The 6,072-nt window shown below is 50.7% G+C and overlaps 1 pseudogene; it reads left to right on the forward strand.

The window, feature by feature from the left end:
- On the forward strand, window positions 1-2,486 carry LOC129017500 (keratin, type I cytoskeletal 16-like; annotated as a pseudogene).
- Window positions 2,487-6,072: the final 3,586 nt, after the last annotated feature.

Here is a 6,072-nt window from a genome sequence, read left to right on the forward strand (position 1 = left end):
ATGGCGGTAGAGGAGTGGAGGAGGTAGGTGTGGGGCTGTGGTGTTTTTCAGCTGGGAGTGTGCGGGGCGCAGGGCCCCGTGTAGCGGTGCGGGAGGGTGCCAGTGTGTAGAGGTGAGTGTGAGGAGCAGGTGGCTGGAGGGGGAGGATGAGGAAGATGAGGGGCAGGGCTGGCCCTTGGGGAAGGGCTGGTGGGGTCCTTCACGCATGTTTCTTTGTGGCTAGTGGTGTGTCATCCCCTTTTACAGATGAGAAAACTGAGGACCAAGGGGCTATAGGACCAGCCTGTGCTGTACAGCTGGTAAGGGCAGAGCAGGGACTTAGTGTCGCCTGTCTGGCTCCACGGCCAGTGCTGTTTGTATGGTGCACACACTTCTGGAGATCCCGGGGGCTCAAGGCAGCCTCCAGAACTGGAATTAGATCCAAGACGGGAAAGAGAGTCACAGGATTTTTAGAACCAGAAGGGATTCTGCAGCCACCCAGTCCAGCCTGGTCACCACTGAGGGGAAACCGGCCCAGAGGTGGGAGGTGGGGAGCCTCAGGCCACACAGCAAGCAGAGTGAAGACACGAACTCTGCCCCTGCCCAGAGTGGGACATGTAGGATCCCCGCAACTGCTCCCCAGGACAGCCCAGGATGGCATCACTGAGGTCTCTTTCAGCCAAGGCTGTCACTGTGGGGCAGGGAGTTCTTCTGAAGGGCTGACTCACTGCCTGGGGAAGCAGTTGCCACAAAGCCACCTGTGCCAAGGCCCCACTGGCCCCAACGGCTCCAGGAATGGGAGCCTGATTCCCAGCATGGTGGGCTGGGAGCAGAGGGCAAGGGACAAAGTGCGGGGCTGTCCACCCAGTAGGGCCAGCAGACCCGGAGCCTCAGAATCCTCAGGGCTGCAGCCTGAAGACCTGACTTCTGTCCTGCCAGGTACGAGCACGAACTGGCCCTGCGGCAGACTGTGGAGGCTGGCGTCAATGGCCTGTGCCGGGTGTTGGATGAGCTGACCCTGGTCAGTACTGACCTGGAGATGCAGATCGAAGGCCTGAAGGAGGAGCTGGCCTACCTGAGGAAGAACCATGAGGAGGTGCGGTTGCTGCTGGCTCCCGGGATGGGAGGCTGGTTTGGTGGGGTTGCCAGATGCACCCAGGACCAGGAGAGGAGTCTGCTGAACTGACCGCCTCCTGCCATCCCTTCCCAGGAGATGCTTGCTCTATGAGGTCAGACCGGTGGAGATGTGAACGTGGAGATGGATGCCGCACCTGGCGTGGACCTGAGCCGCATCCTGAATGAGATGCGCGACCAGTATGAGCAGATGGCAAAGAAGAACTGCAGAGATGCTGACGCCTGGTTCCTGAGCAAGGTGGGGCTCGGGCCCTCAGTAAGCCTGCAGCACTTCCCAGCTGGGGGCTTTGGGAGAGCCTCACCTTTCACTCTGCTTTCCTGTCTCAGACCGAGGAGCTGAACAAGGAAGTGGCCTCCAACAGCGAACTGGTACAGAGCAGCCGCAGTGAGGTGATGGAGCTCCAGAGGGTGTTCCAGGACCTGGAGATTGAGCTGCAGTCCCAGCTCAGCATAGTATGAAGGACCCGGCACAGCAGCAGCCCCCAAGTCACCAGTAATGGCCACCACCCCCTCAACAAGCCACAATTTAGTTCCACCTTTCTTTTCTCAGGATGGGACCAGAGGACTCATCGGACCCATTATATAGATAGAGAAACTAGCCCTAGAATAGTGGGCTAGCATTTCTCCATATTGTCTGGCCCATCAGTACCCCAACTGGGATCAAAATCCAGGCACCTCTCAAAAAACATGCCCAGAGACCTGGAGGGACAGGAGTGACCACCTTCATTGACTCTTTTTCTCTCTCTCACTTGCAGAAAGCATCCCTGGAGAACAGCCTGGAGGAGACCAAAGGCCGCTACTGCATGCAGCTGTCCCAGATCCAGGGACTGATTGCCAGCGTGGAGGAGCAGCTGGCCCAGCTACACTGTGAGATGGAGCAGCAGAGCCAGGAGTACCAGATCTTGCTGGACATGAACACACAGCTGTAGCAGGAGATCGCCACCTACCGCCGCCTGCTGGAGTACGAGGACGCCCAGTGAGTCCCAGGCCCCTCAGTTCTGCCTCCCAGACCCTTTAGCCCCCCTGCTGCTCTCAGCACAACTGACTGCCCTGCCTTTTCTCTCCCACAGCCTTTCCTCCCCACACGCATCTGGCCAGTCCTATTCTTCCCCAGAGGGTAAGGCTCCTGAGGCTCCCCAGCACCGCAGCCCCTCTGCCTGTTTCCATGGAATGGGGGCCGGGCCCTTCTCCTCAGAGCTCCCAGCCCTCCCTTCTCCCTGCCCTGGAGTCAGCTTAGCTCTCAGACCCCTTCTCACCTCCTCTTCTCTCTCTGACCCCTTCTCACCTCCTCTTGGTCCTCTTCGAGCCATCAGACCTGGCCCATCCTCAAGGAGCAGGGCTCATCCAGCTTCAGCCAGGGCCAGTGCTCCTAGAACTGAGCTGCCTCTACCACAGCCTCCTGCCTACCAGCTGGCCTCACCTCCTGAAGGCCTGGGTCAGGACCCTGCTCTCCCGGCACAGTTCCCAGCTGTGTCCCCTGCCCCTCTGCTGCTGGTGGGCTAATAAAGCTGACTTTCTGGTTGATGCAAACCTGTGTGATCTCTGTTCTTGAACTGATGGGAGGGGAGTTGCAGGTGCTTTCCAGAAACCTCCTGGAGCCTCACAGTCTGAGAGATGTGGGAAATGGGACAAATCTCAGAAGATCTTGAAGGCTCTTCCTGGAAGACCTCCATGCTCTGTGGAAGTGGGAGGTGGGACACAGGATGGGGGCAGTGTCCACACGTGCTGACTGACACCATGGAGGCATTCTACAGAGGTTATTTTACGATATTGCCCTTGCAACCCTGTGAGGTGGGTGTGGTCAGGCCCATTTTGGAATTGGCAACCCCTAGAATTCAGAGAGTTTCAGTAACTTGCATAAAATCATGCAGATAGTAAGTGGCACGGCTGGAGCTCAAACTCAGTTCTGTCTGTCTGCAAAGTCCATGCCTTTCTTTGAACACCACTCTCTACCTTTTTAGGTATTTTAACCCAAAGACTCCCACGCTTGAATCTTAACTCTACCCATGGGCTCCCCCACATCTGCACATAGTTTCTACATTGGAGGGTGGAAGGGAGTGCTTTCTGTCTTGAAAATGATGTCCTTGTCAGACCTGAAATCCTCCTTCTCCCAGCCTGCTTCTCCTCACACCCCATCAACTCCTCCTTCCTCATTCCCCTCAGCTGGTGAATTGAGTACTGATGAGCACCCTAGGAAACACCTGCTGCCCCATGGCCATTGCCATGTTCAGATCTTCTTCCTCTCTCCCCAGACCTGGGCACAGCCTAACTGGGTCCCTTTGAGAGTCAATCTCATCCACATTCAATTTCCACTGAATGATTTCCACCAGAATGTGGTCAAGATCAAGAACAAGGGTGAGATCACGACTCCCCTGCTTAACAGCCGGCAATGGATCCCATTCCCTTCCAGCACTCAGCCTTCAGTCTCAATCCAGCTTGGTGTCCTCCTGCCCCTCCCAGCTCCAAACCCTTGAGTCACCCCTACCTGACTGAGATATGACCCATACCTCTCAGTTGCCGTTCCTTCTTCCTGGATGCCTTCCATATTTTAAATATTTAAATTAAAGAAAGTTATGTATGTACAACATCATAAGCCTTTTTTCTTTTTTTTTTTTTTTGGAGACAGTCTTGCTCTGTCGCCCAGGCTGGAGTGCAGTGGCACGATCTCAGTTCACTGCAAGCTCCACCTCCCGGGTTCACACCATTCTCCTGCCTCAGCCTCCCGAGTAGCTGGGACTACAGTCACCCGCCACCATGCCGGGCTAATTTTTTTTTGTATTTTTAGTAGAGACAGGGTTTCACCGTATTAGCCAGGATGGTCTCAATCTTCTGACCTCATGATCTGCCTGTCTTGGCCTCCCAAAGTGCTGGGATTATAGGTGTGAGCCATGGCACCCGGCCAAGACTTTTTTTTTTTAATTGTACTTTAAGTTCTAGGGTACACGTGCACAACGTGCGTGTTTGTTACATAGGTACACGTGTGCCATGTTGGTTTGCTGCACCCATCAATTCATCATTTACATTAGGTATTTCTCCTAATGCTATCCCTCCCACAGCCCCCCACCCCCTGACAGGCCCCGATGTGTGATGTTCCCTGTCCTGTGCCCATGTGTTCTCATTGTTCGACTTCCACCTATGAGTGAGAACATGTGGTGTTTGGTTTTCTGTCCTTGTGATAGTTTGCTTAGAATGATGGTTTCCAGCTTCACCCATGTCCCTGCAAAGGACATGAACTCATCCTTTTTATGGCTGCATAGTATTCCAAGGTGCATATGTGCCGCCTTAATCCAGTCTATCATTGATGGACATTTGGGTTGGTTCCAAGTCTTTGTGATTGTGAATAAGACTTTTTTTTTTTTTTGATGAAAAAGCCATCCCCAGACTGGATACCACAGCTCTGTTCCCGCCTCCCCTTTTCAACTTCAGCTGTTTCTTCTGGGATTTGTCTCCTTACTTCTAAATAACAGGCTTTACCTTGTTATTGTTTGGTTTTTCTGTTTCAGTTTTTAATCGCTTGACTTCTGGCTGTGAAGGATGAGGATGTAGATCTGTTATACAGCATTGCCCCTCCCCACTTCTTTTTTAAATATCTTCTTCCCATCTTCTCAATATATTCATATTTTTGTTACATAAATGTTTACATTATTTGACTATTTAAATGTTATTCATAGTCAAGCCATATATTATACTATATTACATTTTATACTATATTAAATTTCCTTGGAATAAATATCTCTTTTTCAATTTGCCTAAACTTTCTATGTATTGATCATTAATTTGTTTCCTGATTCACTGCTGGAAGCATAAATCTCCTCAGTATTTTAGAACCCTGGGTGTTCCTTCAATTTCATCCTCATGAAGATGTGTCTGCTAGGGCCTTCTGTCCTGCTCTTGTCTGTTCTGGGTGCTGTTTGGGTCTCCTCCTCAGCTGTGATCCTGGAATCTCTCTTCACCATCATCCTGAAATCCCTTCTTTTTCCTGTGTTGCTTTCCTTGTTTTCTGGATCCAATGTCTTCCTCCTTCCTGTTTTTATTTTTCCCTTGGTTTTAGTGAAGCACATCCTCAAGTAGTTTCCTGGGAAGGGAGTTATCGGGGTTAAATTTTTTGAGACCGTTTGTGTCAAAAAGATCTTTAGTTGATCCTCACTCTTGACTGATAGTTTGGCTGGGTATGGAATTCTAGCTTGGAAATCATTTGCACTCAGCGTTTGAAGGTACAGTTTCACTGTTTCTTGGCTTCTAGTGTTGCTGTCGAGAAGTCTTATGCCATATTGATTCTAGATCACTTCTTATTATCCTATTCCCACTCTCCTCCCTAGAAGCTTTTCAGTTCTTCTCTTTCTCTCTAGCAGGCTGAAATACCATGTGTTGAATTGATGCAGCTGTGACTTCATCCACTGGCTGGACACTAGCAGAAACTTCCAATGTGGGAGCTCATGTTGTTCAATTCTGGCAAATTTTTGTGTTTCATGATTTCCTCCCTCCATTTTCTCTCTTTCTGAAATGGCTCTTTTTCCTATGTATTCTGTTTTATTTTCCATCTTGTCTTTTTTTCTTTGTTGCTGTTTTCTGAGAAATTTCTTTAACTTTGACCTCTAACTCCATTATTCAGAGTTTTTAAAAATCTGCTGTATTTGGCCGGGCACAGCATCTCATGCCTGTAATCCCAGCACTTTGGGAGGCCAAGGTGGGTGGATTGCTTGAGCCCAGGAGTTCGAGACCAGCCTAGGCAACATGGTGAGACCCTGTCTCTACAAAATATATAAAAATTAGCTGGATGTGGTGGCTTGCGCCTGTAGTCCCAGCTGCTAGGGAGGCTGAGGTGGGATGATCACTTGAGCTTGGGAAGTCAAGGCTGCAGTGAGCTGAGATCACACCATCACATTCTAGTCTGGGCAACAGAGTGAGATCCTGTCTTAAAAACAACAACAATCTTTTATATTTTTCATATCTCATAGC

This window comes from Pongo pygmaeus, chromosome 19, assembly GCF_028885625.2.
Source record: "Pongo pygmaeus isolate AG05252 chromosome 19, NHGRI_mPonPyg2-v2.0_pri, whole genome shotgun sequence".
NCBI classification, from domain to species: Eukaryota; Metazoa; Chordata; class Mammalia; order Primates; family Hominidae; genus Pongo; species Pongo pygmaeus.